The sequence below is a fragment of the Eleutherodactylus coqui genome, chromosome 10 (assembly GCF_035609145.1).
Source record: "Eleutherodactylus coqui strain aEleCoq1 chromosome 10, aEleCoq1.hap1, whole genome shotgun sequence".
Taxonomy (NCBI): Eukaryota; Metazoa; Chordata; class Amphibia; order Anura; family Eleutherodactylidae; genus Eleutherodactylus; species Eleutherodactylus coqui.
This window is the reverse complement of record NC_089846.1, coordinates 99,694,972-99,708,621: the sequence shown is the minus strand read 5'-3', so window position 1 is coordinate 99,708,621 and position 13,650 is coordinate 99,694,972. Positions and strand designations below refer to the sequence as shown.

The following is a 13,650-nucleotide window of genomic DNA, read 5'->3' as shown; positions in this document are numbered from 1 at the left end:
CAAGCAAACTCCCCATTAACCTCCGGCCGCCGTTTCTTCCCGACCCCGAGGCCGGCTAGCCACCCCTGGCTAGCCTCTCCCACCGACTATCAGGGCTCCGCCCTGTAACCCAGGAGGCGACAGGCCACGATTGACCAAATACAAAAAAGGGGGGAAGGGGCTATGTAGCCCCTGCCTTCCCCCACTAACCTTCTACACGGGCTCCAAGGGCCCCTCCCCCTCCCCTGCTGCTATGACGAAAGCCCTTTCCCGTGATCCCACCCCTCTCCCCCCCTGGGTTTCATCTAGGGCGGGCGGGCGGGACTCTTCTAACTTCAGCTTCTTTCTTCCTCTTCTTCTGGACGCTGTAATGGCCTTTCCCTGCGCTAACCCCTCTATTTAACCCCCTCTTCCTAAGCTCCGCCCCCTCCCGGCATCCTCTCCTCTAATTAACCCCCCTCCTCCCCGTTAACCCTATCATGCTGCCTTCCTCCTACCGCCCTGCGGGCTTCCGGCTCCGGCAGACCTTGACCCGGGTATAACGGAGTCGTATGCTGCTATGACCTACCCCTTTAAATCCCCCTCCCCACCTACCATTACCCGAACAGACCACCGACACCATCTGTTGGATAAAATTTGGCCACAGCAGCCAATTTATTAAAACAAACAACATTAACATAAAATTTTTAAACGCATTTCCTTTCAAATATATCATACACCATTATAACCTCCTAACCATTATAAACATTCCCTAATGGAAAACCTGCGAAGAGGACCTTGGAGCCCCTCCTACTTCTAAAAATATCCTGTCGCCTCAAACCAACAAAGGAAATAGCTGTCCCGGTCACCAGCCGCAACTTGGCTGGCTCAGGCGACGCTATTTCCAAAACCTTCTTCCTCCCGCCGCCGGTGGCAGACTCGGGAGCCCAAGCAAACTCCCCATTAACCTCCGGCCGCCGTTTCTTCCCGACCCCGAGGCCGGCTAGCCACCCCTGGCTAGCCTCTCCCACCGACTATCAGGGCTCCGCCCTGTAACCCAGGAGGCGACAGGCCACGATTGACCAAATACAAAAAAGGGGGGAAGGGGCTATGTAGCCCCTGCCTTCCCCCACTAACCTTCTACACGGGCTCCAAGGGCCCCTCCCCCTCCCCTGCCACAGCAAGTGAGGCTCGACCACCTTGAGCCTGCGCCGCCCCCCACACCAATAGCGCCCGCTCAATTCCCTCCTGTACTCCTTCCGTCCATAGGTCAATGCCGATGTCATTTAAGTGGACGCCGTCTGACCTCCAGTAATTGCCGACCCCTTTCTCCAGGTCTATATGTCGCGCTGCTACCCCCCCTTTGCTGCCCAGGAACCGCGACACTTCCCTGTTGAGCTTCACTCTTGCTCTGTTCAGGCCCTTCTCCGACTGCGCCCCCCTCCAAACTTTCCTAGGCACGATTTCGGACCACACTACGACCGTCCCCGGGTATGACGCTTGCAGTCTAAGACAGTCATACCTTATGTCCCTTGACAGGTCCCTAAACCTCCTTTTTCCCAAATCGTTTCCTCCCACGTGTATGACCAAAACCTCCAGCGCCCTATCCCACCTAACCCGCCTTTCAACTTCCTCCAATACGCTGCCCCAAGTCATCCCTCTAATCCCCATCCATCTCACTATCGCCTCACTCTTCTGAAACCGTAGCTGCCTCCCATTCGGCCGTACCCCCGCTCTCTCTGCTCCCCAAAAAACATAGGAGTCTCCCAAGATCCAAACTAATGCTGGACGACCATCTGTAAAATAAACAGCAACAATACTATATTAGCAAACCGCCATTATGACCCCCCCCCACCCTCCAGACGACCCCGCCTTGAATTTAAAGCAGGTGGGGTCGCACGTATGATTTAAAACGCCCTGACTCCCACCGACCTATCCTCTTCACTGCCTCCTCCCCCATACCTCTTACTGACGCTTCCGTCGCCGCCCCCACCCGAAATGAGTGAGACCCGAACTGTGTATTATTAAAACCCGCCACCTCTAAGGCCTTCTTGAACACCGCTATAAACTGAAAACGCGACAAAAATTCCCCGGTCTCGTGCCGCAAAAAAGGGCCCGTGCGAAAATTTAACCCTTTGCTATACTGCTCCCAGGCACTCAGAGGGCACATACTGGCCCCCGGCACCTCACCCAGCCGGATCACCTGCCCCCGTCCTTGCTGATCCGTCTTGGACCGACGGATAAGCAAGTCCAACCTCCCGTCTACCAACCGCACATCCTCCGCCTGCAGGCCGCCCCCCACGGTCTTGCTAGGTGACACCAATTCGCTTACCCGTAGGGCCCCGAAAAATGCAAATGAAAAAGCCGCCCTAAACAACCGCCGCTCGAACTCTTTTCCGCAAACAACATCAACCGCCTCCCCTAATTTCTCCAAAACATCAAATGATACCGGTCGCCTAGTGTCCTGTCTCCCCTTCCCTCTCCTCAGACCCTTCAGCGCCTGTTTTACCAAAAAATTTTTTGTCGCGTCCTCCACCCCCCGTATTTTAAACCCAAAAGCCACCCCCGCTATAAACTGGTTCACTTTTGCCACTGACCGACCCAAATCTGCACTCTCTCCCAACCAACTCAACAGCAAGCCCACTCTATCCTCCTCTGAACGCTCCCCTCCATGCTGCCTCAACCATTCTTCCCACTCGCTCCACACTGCGCAATATGCTGCCCTAGTCCGCCGAGCCAGTGACCGTTCTATCAGGCCCCCCACTGCTCGCTTACCACGTTCCAGATTCGAGACGGGCACTTCCTCCCCTCCTTCTCCGCACCCGGCGCCAGTGTCCGGAACCGCTCCCACTGAAAGCGAGAGAGAGCATCCGCAATTGAGTTCTCGACACCTGGAACGTGTACCGCTACTACCCACATGTTTAATGACAAGGCCTCTAGCACCAACTGACGCAGCAGGTTAACCACCGGGGGGGATGATGCAGAGAGGTTGTTAATCACCTGCACCACCCCCATGTTGTCGCAGTGGAATCTTACTTTTCTATCACGAAAGTGGTTACCCCACAGTGTGATAGCCACTACTATTGGAAATAATTCCAATAGTACTAAGTTCCGAACTAAGCCTTCTTGCTTCCACTGCTCCGGCCATTCCCCCGCACACCATCTACCTTGAAAATAGGCCCCAAAGCCTGCGCTCCCTGCTGCATCTGTATAGAGCTCCCAGTCCACGTTGCTACTGACCTCCCCCATAATTACCGACCTGCCATTGTACTTCTCTAAAAAGGCGGACCAAACTGCCAGGTCCGCCTTGTGACTAACTCCCAAACGGATAAAGTGATGAGGGGCCCGAATCCCTGCTGTTGCCGCCGCCAACCGTCTACTGAAAACCCGGCCCATGGGCATGATCCTGCAGGCAAAATTCAGCTTGCCCAGCAGTGACTGCAGCCCTTTGAGCGTGATTTTCTTCGCCACCCGCGCCGCACCTAATTCCTCCTGCAAGTTTCTTAATTTTTCTTCTGGTAATCGGCACTCCATTGCCTCAGAGTCAATGGTGATGCCCAAAAAACTTAAACAAGTTGTGGGCCCCTCCGTCTTTTCCGGTGCCAGAGGCACCCCGAACCGTTTGGCCACCCATTGCAAGGTTCCCAGTAAGTTCGCACAAACTGGCGAACCCCCGGGCCCTACGCACAGAAAATCATCCAGGTAATGAATGACCGACTGCACTGCCGCCGTGTCCTTCACCACCCACTCTAAAAACGAACTAAACGCTTCGAAGTATGCACATGAGATTGAGCATCCCATGGGCAAACAACGATCCGCAAAATAACTCCCTGCCCAAAAACACCCCAACAACCTCACACTTTCTTGTGTTACTGGCAGCAAGCGAAAGGCTGACTCTATGTCAGCCTTTGCCATCAATGCCCCCCTTCCATAGTTCCGAACCCAATGAAGCGCCGCATCAAACGATGTATACACCACCGAGCATAGCTCGGGGTCTATTCCGTCGTTTACAGACGCCCCCCTTGGGTACGATAAGTGGTGAATAAGCCGAAATTTATTCGGCTCCTTCTTCGGTACCACTCCCAAAGGTGACACCACAAAGTCTTGCACGGGTGGCTCTTCAAACGGCCCCGCCATGCGCCCTAACCTAACCTCTTTCATTAGCTTCTCCGTCACCACTTCCGGATATTCTAACGCCGAACGTAAATTTTTTAACGAAAAGGGGACCCCATGAACCGGAGGCGGGATGTGAAAACCATCCCTAAAACCCTTAAACAATAACTCCGCCTTCTCTCTATCCGGGTACCTACTTAGGTACGGTGCCATCTCTTCCAGAATCACTGGGGTCATCCCTTTTCGCAAAACCCCCTGGACCTTTTCCCTTTCCTTTCTTGAAACATCTGGCAGCCCCGTGAGACCCCGCGCCGCAGTGAGAGCAGGCATGACGGAACTTGCATGTTGCTCCGAACTTGCACTGACCCTCGTTATACTGCCAGCAGTACCCGGTCCTACTCCCCCCTGCTGAACCACCCTGCCCCCCGGCTGAACTAGAGGCCGAGCCGAAGGACCCGGCACTGCCCTGAAAGGGCTGACCGAACCGCGCGGGGGCCATTACTCTCAACCATAGACCTATATCTTTGTGATCCCATCTGATCGATGGGCGCACTGCCTTACGCTGCCTGAACTGCTCATCATAGCGCAGCCAGGTCTGTCCCCCATACACTCGATAGGCCTCACCAATGGAGTCCATGTAACAGAAAAGGCCGGAGCAATTGTCCGGCGCTTTTTCTCCGATTACGCTCGCTAGAATGGCAAACGCCTGCAGCCAGTTCGCGAACGTCTGGGGTATAAGGCGCCACCTACGCTTCTCCTCCTCCTCTTTTTTAAACTCAGTCCGCTTTCCCTTGTCTAAATTAAATTTTTCCAAGGGTAGGAGGGAGAATATCTCGACATATTCGTCCCTCCAAATCTTTTCCCTCACCTCTTTTTTTAGGTGGGCCCCCAACGGGCCCTCAAAGCAGACGTAGACCTCGCCTTTTGCCTTATCGTCTAGCCGCACCCCCTCCCCGTCCTTTTCTGTCTGGACCGCTACTGCCACCCCGGCCGATCCCCCTGACTCCAACGTACCTGCTGCACCCCCCACTTGAGAGATTTCCCCAGTGGATTGTGCCCCCGTCTGTAACCCGCTCGTGGACATCTGTCCTACCAGCGGGGCAGATTGTAACACCCCAACCGCCTGTCCTACCCCAGTCCCACCAGCAAACGGTCCTCCCGGTCCGTCCCTAATGCTGGACGACGCACTGCATGGTGAGTTCCATGCTGTGACAGGCGACGGAGCGTAACCTACCCCCTGCCTCCTCAGCAATTCTAATACCACCCCCAGCAATGCACCTGCTTCGCCGCCTACCCCTAGCGCGTTAGTTAATGCAGCGCTACCCCCCGCAAATACCCCACTACTAGACCCCGCATGCGCCACGCGGCTAACATTGCTGGACACACCAGACATAGAGCATGACTCACCTGGCTGCGTAGGGGCTGTGGACCCACCAGCCGCCGACCAGTCTTGCCGCTGATCCTCCTGGACTCTGCTAACGCCGGGCTGTGACCGCTCTGCTGGGACCGCAACCGCCTCCAATCTTCTTGGTGCCGAAGAAACATAGGCCACCTCTGTCGCCGTCGCACGCCTTCCGGATGACTCCGCCGCCGGGCCCCGAGAAACCGCGGGCCGCCCGTCACTTGAACTGTTGCAGGGCTGCTCCCCCTCCGATGCACCTCCGGGTGAGCAGCCCCCGACCCCTTCCAGGCTCTTTGCTTTCCGTGCAGCGCTTGGCCCCGCCCCCCTCTCAGCACGGGGCCTCCCGCTGCCCGCCGCACCTCGTCTTTTGGCGGGAGTCCTCCCCGCCCTGCTCCCCCTGCCTGTTGGTGTTGCCGGGGGGAGCCTACTACGGGGGGGGGCCGGAGAGGCACTCCGCAGCCTCTGCCTGCGTGAGGGAGCGTGCTCGGGGCTCAGTCTCTCTGGTGCACGCGCCCTCCGCGGCCGCTCTTTTGCCAGCCCCGCTGGTGCTGCCGCCGCCGGCCCCGCACCTGTCCTCCAACTCCGGACCTCTGCAGCCGCCTCTGCACCTCCCGCCGCCTCCGCTCGAGCTCCCGCTGCTCCTGCTTCTGCCGCCGCTGCCGTGGATACCGCCGCTGCTCCCAGGGCTTCACCGGAGAGCTGGACAAGCCAGTCCAGCCCCCTTTCTTCTGCCTCCGCCCGGATCTTCTCGAGGATCGCCTCCATCTTCTCCCGGTAAGTGGCTGGTCTTCGGGCTCTTCTTTTTCTTTTCTTCTTCTTTGGGACTGCCTCCGCTGCTTCTTTTTCGGCACCTCGGGTCTCCGGTCTTCAGTCTCCCTGCCGTCTGCCGCGCTCTTCAGCTCCGCCGGGCACCTCAGGTCTGCTGGGCTCTTTGGGACTGCTGGGCTCTTCGGTCCGCTGGGGTCTTCGGTCCGCTGGGGTCTTCGGTCCGCTGGGGTCTTCGGTCCGCTGGCTCTTCTAACTTCAGCTTCTTTCTTCCTCTTCTTCTGGACGCTGTAATGGCCTTTCCCTGCGCTAACCCCTCTATTTAACCCCCTCTTCCTAAGCTCCGCCCCCTCCCGGCATCCTCTCCTCTAATTAACCCCCCTCCTCCCCGTTAACCCTATCATGCTGCCTTCCTCCTACCGCCCTGCGGGCTTCCGGCTCCGGCAGACCTTTAGCGCTTTTTCGCTCCTCTTGTTTGTCCCAATGCAGTGCCCCGGATAGCTGCGGTAAAGTGAGATAAAATGGCTTCGGCTTCGGCCCACACTCCATGCCCTAGTCAGTCGGGGTTTTTTGTTTTTGTTGTTATGGCCAGATACGTAGAACACCGCGATGGGAAAACGTAGTGCACCCATACTATGCACAGACTCCTGTAATATTGCTGTTGCAAAGGTATAAGCTGATCCCACTAACAGTTATGTTGCAGAAGTCTAGGGAGACCCCAGTAACATTTCAGTAGTAACAGTATGACAGACCCCTGTAACATTTCCGTAGCAGCAGTATAGGCATAGCCCAGTATTAGTAACATTTCAGTTGCAGCAGTATAGACTGACCCCAGTAACATTTCAGTAGTAACAGTATGGACAGACCCCAGTAACATTTCATTTGCAGCAGTATAGACAGACCCCAGTAACATTTCAGTAGCAGCAGTGTAGGCAGAGCCCGGTAACATTTCAGTAGTAACTGTATAGACAGACCCCAGTAACATTTCAGTAGCAGCAGTGTAGGCAGAGCCCAGTAACATTTCAGTAGTAACAGTATAGAAAGACCCCAGTAACATTTCAGTAGTAACAGTATAGACAGACTCCAGTAACATTTCAGTAGCAGCAGTGTAGGCAGAGCCCAGTAACATTTCAGTAGTAACAGTATAGACAGACCTCAGTAACATTTCAGTTGCAGCAGTATAGACTGACCCCAGTAATATTTCCGTAGCAGCAGTGTAGGCAGAGCCCAGTAACATTTCAGTAGTAACAGTATAGACAGACCCCAGTAACATTTCAGTAGCAGCAGTGTAGGCAGAGCCCAGTAACATTTCAGGAGCGCATACCGAAGTAACATTTCTGTCGCAGAAGTATAGGCAGACCCCTGTAGCATTACTGTGGCAGAAGTATAGGCAGGCAGACCCAAGTGACATTTCTGTAGCAAGAGTGTAGGCCAACCCCTGACACATTGGTGTACCATGAGTGTAGACGAAGGCCAGAAAAATTTCTTGGATTACAGTGTAGGCGAGGGCCCAAAAAATTGCTGTACCAACAGTAGAAATGTACCCCAGAAAACTTGCTCAACCGAGAGGGCAGGTGAAACCCATTAATATTTTAGCTTACTGTGTCTTAATTTGTAACAGAGCCTGGAGGCAGCCCTGTTAAAAGAATTGGTTAATGTTGAAGTTTCAATGCTTTAGTTAGAAACGTAGAAATATTGTTATATGAGCCTCTTAGGCCGCAGAAAAATTGGCAGTTCAGCGTGATGACAGGATGTTTCAGGAGGAGGAGCAGGAGGAGGAGGACTAATATCATACACAGATTGACAAAGGTAAATGTCCCTTTTTTTCCCGTGATAGAGAAGAATGCTTTTATCTGCGGTTGCAGCAAAAAGATTGTTTAGGTAACGCTGCTCTCCACCGGTGGAGAAGAGAAGTCTGGGGAAATCCAGGCTTTGTTCATCTTTATGAGTGTAAGCCTGTCGGCACTGTCGGTTGTCAGGCGGGTACGCTTATCCGTGATGATTCCCCCAGCTGCACTAAACACCCTCTCTGACAAGACGCTAGCGGCAGGGCAGGCAAGCACCTCAAGGGCATACAGCGCGAGTTCGTGCCACGTGTCCAGCTTTGACACCCAGTAGTTGTACGGAGCAGAGGCGTCACGGAGGACGGTGGTACGATCGGCTACATACTCCCTCACCATCTTTTTACAGTGCTCCCTCCGACTCAGCCTTGACTGGGGAGTGGTGACACAGTCTTGCTGGGGAGCCATACAGCTGGCAAAGGCCTTGGAGAGTGTTCCCCTGCCTGCGCTGAACATACTGCCTGATCTCTGCGCCTCTTCTGCTACTTGGCCCTCGGAACTGCGCCTTCTGCCACTAGCGCTGTCAGATGGGAAGTTTACCATCAGTTTGACCACCAGGGCCCTGTGGTATTGTATCACTCTCGAACCCCTTTCCTCTTCGGGAATGAGAGTCAAAAGGCTGACCCGACGCACATTGCCAAAGAGGTCTGACAAGTGTGGGTAGTTTTTCAGAAACCGCTGAACCACCAATTTAAAGATGTGGGCCAGGCGTGGAACGTGCGTGAGGCTGCCGAGCTACAGAGCCGCCACCAGGTTATGGCCATTGTCACACACGACCATGCCCGGTTGGAGGCTCAGCGGCGAAAGCCAGTGGTCGGTCTGCTCTGTCAGACTATGCAACAGTTCGTGGGCTGTGTGCCTCTTCTCTCCTAAGCTGATTAGTTTCAGCACGACCTGCTGACACTTGCCCACCGCTGTGCTGACTGCTGGCGATGTGCTGCTGACACATCTTAATTGCGAGGTAGAGGTTGCATAGGAGGAGGGGGAAGGTTTAGTGGAGGTGGCATACACCGCCGCAGATACCTGCACCGAGCTGGGGCCCGCTATTTTGGCGGTGAGTAGGACGTGAGCGGTCCCAGGCTCTGACTCGGTCCCAGCCTCCACTAAATTCACCCAATGTGCCGTCAGGGAGATATAGTGGCCCTGCCCGCCTGTGCTTCTCCACGTGTCCGTTGTTAAGTTGACCTTCCCAGTAACCGCTGTGAGGTACTGAGGGGTGTAGTGCTGGATGGTCGCTACGTCGCCCCTCGGTTCCGGTATTATGTATAAGGGGACTGGAGGAGGGTCATGTCTCGCTCACAGAGACATAAGAAACCCAGAATGTAATGTGGTCTCCAGCAAGTAGTTGCTGGAAATCTGTTGGTTAAAAATATCCGGGCCGGGTTTTTTTGGAATGGATGGCAGGTTGATAGTGGGGCTGTCCATTCCACCTCCTCCACTCCAGGGTGTGGTGCGAGCTCAATCAGCTCAGGGGCTGAGGTTGAGCCAGGGCTGCACAATAATAGCAGGGGCAGAGACACAGGGGGAGCTAAGATGGCTGCTGAGCCCTGGCAGCCTGTGTGACCCGCTGGGGAGAGAAACCCTGTGTGCGCTGCACCTGCCAAGTGTGACCTGATCAGGCCTGGAGGGCCTGATAGCTGAATCTGCACTTTTATGTTGCCATTTTGCCTGAAGTGAAGGCTGGACTGTTTATGTTGCTGATATAAGAAAATAAAGATACAGGTCATGCCTGTTTTTGACTGCACCCATCTCTGTATCAAGAACCCGCACGCCTACCGAGCCATACCCCCACACCGCGTTGGTGAGGACGCGTACAATGTTGCGGGAGACGTGGTCGTGCAGGGCTGGGACAGCACACTGTGAAAAATAGTGGCGACTGGGGACCAAGTACCGCAGGGCAACCGCCGCCATCATGCTTTTGAAAGCCTCCGTTTCCACAAGCCTGTACGGCAGCATCTCCAGGCTGATCAATTTGGCAATGTGCACGTTTAAAGCTTGAGCGTGCGAGTGCGTGATGGCGTATTTGCGCTTTCGCTCCAACGCTTGTGCTAGCGACAGCTGGACGCTGTGCTGAGAGACATTGCTGGATGGGGCTCAGGACAGCAGAGGTGAGGGTGTGGGTGCAGGCCGGAGACGCTTGTGCCTGAGTCCTGAGAGGGGGGTTGGATCTGAGTGGCAGGTTGGAGCACAGGGGGAGAGGCAGTGGTGCAACCCGGAGGCGGTGAACGGCCTTCGTCCCACCTTCTGGGGTGCTTGGTCATCATATGCTTGCGCATGCTGGTGGTGCACACCACTGTTCGTTGGTCGTCCGCGCTCTCAGTGAAAAACTGCCACACCTTTGAGCACCTTGGCCTCTGCACAGTGGCTTGACGTGAGGGGGTGCTTTGGGAAACAATTGGGTGATTCTTCGCTCTGGCCCTGCCTCTACCCCTGGCCACCCCACTGCCTCTGCCAACCTGTCCTGCTGCTGCACTTGCCTCCCCCTCTGAACACCTGTCCTCAGTTGGCTTATCAAACCAGGTGGAGTCGGTCACCTCATCGTCCAGCGGCTCTTCCTCCGAATCCTCTGTGCGCTCCTCCCTTGGACTTACTGCCCTTACTACTGCCTCACTGATAGACAACTGTGTCTCATTATCGACCTCCTCACCCACTGAAAGCTCTTGAGACAGTTGCCGGAAGTCCCCAGATTCATCATCTGGACCCCGGGAACTTTCCAAAGGTTGGGCATCGGTCACGACCAACTCCTCAGGTGGGAGAGGAACCATTTTTTCCCAATCAGCGCAGGGGCCTGAAAACAGTTCGTGGGAGTCTGCCTGGTCATCAGAATGTGTCATTTTCATGGAGTGAGGAGGCTGGGAGGAAGGAGGAGGAGCAGCGAGAGGATTCAGAGTTGCAGCAGTGGACGGCGTAGAAGACAGGTTGCTGGAGACATTGCTGGATGCACTTTCTGCCATCCATGACAGGACCTGCTCACACTGCTCATTTTATAATAAAGGTCTACGACGTGGACCCAAAAATTGTGATATGAAGCTGGGGACCCCAGAAACTTTCCTCTCTCCTAATCCCGCAGCAGCCGGCTGCAATTCACCTGGACCAGGAACTTGGCCTTTGCCCACACCCTCACTTGGAAATTCGCATCCTCGCCCGCGTCCATGTCCACGTCCTCTAGCCCTACCCTTACCCCTCAGCATGGTGGATTACGAATAGAGCAGACACAGAGCGGCGTAAACATTTTTTGAATTATTGGCGTGCAGTTGGAGGGAGACAGCGCTTATGTAACGCAAACTGCAGCCAGGAAAAACATAATACGGAAGCCTGCAAGCAGGCCTAGCTGTGCAATATGCAATATTGATACACTTGACCTCACAGCAGCCACGCAGTGAAATGCAGAGAGTCACAGCTAGCCGTAAGAAGTATTTTTTTTGGGGGGGGGGGGGGGGAATGCAGTGCAGCCTATATAGCGTCTATCTAAGTTTCCCTTTATCGGGGGCTGTCGCCGTCCGCTGTGCGTGCAGTTGACGGCAGACACACAGCGGTGTAAAAATTTTTTGAATTATTGGCGTGCAGTTGGAGGGAAACAGCGCTTATGTAACGCAAACTGCACCCAGGAAAAAAATAATACAGAAGCCTGCAAGTAGGCCTAGCTGTGCAATATGCAATACTGATACACCTGACCTCACAGCAGCCACTCAGTGAAATGCAGAGAGTCACAGCTAGCCGTAAGAAGTATATATATATTTTTTTTTTAATTTTTGGGAAATGCAATGCAGGCTATATAGCATCTATCTGAGTTTCCCTCTATCTGGGGCTGTTGCCGTGCGCTGTGCGTGCAGTTGATGGCAGACACACAGCGGTGTAAAAAATTTTTGAATTATTGGCATGCAGTTGGAGGGAGACAGCGCTTATGTAACGCAAACTGCAGCCAGGAAAAAAATAATACAGAAGCCTGCAAGCAGGCCTAGCTGTGCAATAGTGAGGTACTACAACTGCCAGCAGCCACGGAGTTAAATGCACACGGTCACAGATAGCCCTAAACAGGTGCTTTTTTGGGGTACTTGTTGACAGGATTCTACAGTAGCACTGTCCCTGCCCATCAATACTGCCCCTATACTCTGTATAATTGGCTGCAGACTAAGAACACAATAGTCTGCAGAGCCCAAGATGGAAAAAAAAATTGGTGCAAAACTGCTCCTAGCAGCCACAACAGTAATGCACATGCTAAGATGTGGCCCTAAGAAGGACCGTTGGGGTTCTTCTAGACAGGATTCCACACTACCACTGTCCCTGCCTCACCAATACTTCCCCTATACTTTGTATAATTGGCTGCAGACTGAGAACGCAATAGTCTGCAGAGCCCGATATACAAAAACAAAATTAGCAAAACTGCTCCCAGCAGCCACAACAGTAATGCACATGGTCAGATGTGGCCCTGAGAAGGACCGTTGGGGTTCTTGAAGACGCCAACACTCTAACTATAGCACCAGCAGCACCCTCCCTAATCTCTGCCAGCCTGTGTCTGAGGTGAGCCGCGGGCGGGAAAGCTTTAAATACTCGGCGGTCACTTCATCTCGCCAGCCACTCACTGCAGGGGGGTGGGATAGGGCTGGAACCTCACAGGAGGAAGTTGTAATGCCTTCCCTGCATGTCTATTGGCCAGAAAATGGCGCAAACATTTCAGGGAAGGAAATGTAATTGACTCGAGTACCGCGTGGTGCTCGTCTCGAATAACGAGTATCTCGAACACCCTAATACTCGAATTAAAGCAACAAGCTCGGACGAGTATGCTCGCTCATCTCTATTCCTTACTTTTTTTTATTAAAAAAAGGGGTGAAAAATAGCAAGATATTAAATAACTATATACATTTAGTATTGATTTAATTATAATGACCCGCATTATTAATTTAACATATTACTTACCACACGGTGAAAAATCATTAAAAAGAAGAAAAAAAAAAGAAAACAAGCCAAAATTACAGATTTTGTTAATGTTGCCTCTAGAAAAATAGAATTAAAAAAATCATAATTCATAATGTTATATGTTCCCAAAAATGAAATAAATAAAAAGTAAATCTCATTCCACAGAAAACAAGACCTCATTAAGCTCCATTGACGGAAAAATGAAAATGTTATGGCTCTTGGAATGCGGCAGCACAAAAGCAAATCTTTTAGTGTACAAAAATAGCAAAACATTAAAAAAACTGTATAAACTTGGTATCGCTGGAATCGTGCCGACCGGAGCATAATATTATCACTTCATTTATTCTGCATGCTGAGATTAGTTTGGAGTAATGTTAGAAAGTATTATAGTACCAAAAAAGTAGTAGATGCTCTGAACATACTTCCAGCAGACGTGGTTGGAAGATCAACAGTAAATGAATTCAATCTGCCAGTAATAAGATCTATCCTAAGAGAGAAGTACAGGCGATTCAAAAAGAAAGGCGCAAAAGTGAAGCCAATTTCTTCCTACATGAATGGGCATGCAGCAACTAGAAGCACAGGAATAGGTAGAACTGCTTACAGATGTGTATCTCACCCCGATGCCACAGAACCTGATAGCAAGGCATCTCACTG

At 53.0% G+C, this 13,650-nt stretch overlaps 1 long non-coding RNA gene across 1 annotated transcript; it reads right to left on the bottom strand.

The window, feature by feature from the left end:
* Positions 1–1,219: 1,219 nt before the first annotated feature.
* On the bottom strand, positions 1,220–5,527 carry LOC136579794 (uncharacterized). Its single transcript, XR_010786924.1, has 3 exons — positions 5,479–5,527; positions 2,734–2,808; positions 1,220–1,754 (listed from the first exon to the last, which is right to left on the bottom strand). It is a non-coding gene; the product is annotated as an uncharacterized lncRNA (long non-coding RNA).
* Between the last annotated feature and the right edge of the window lie 8,123 nt (positions 5,528–13,650).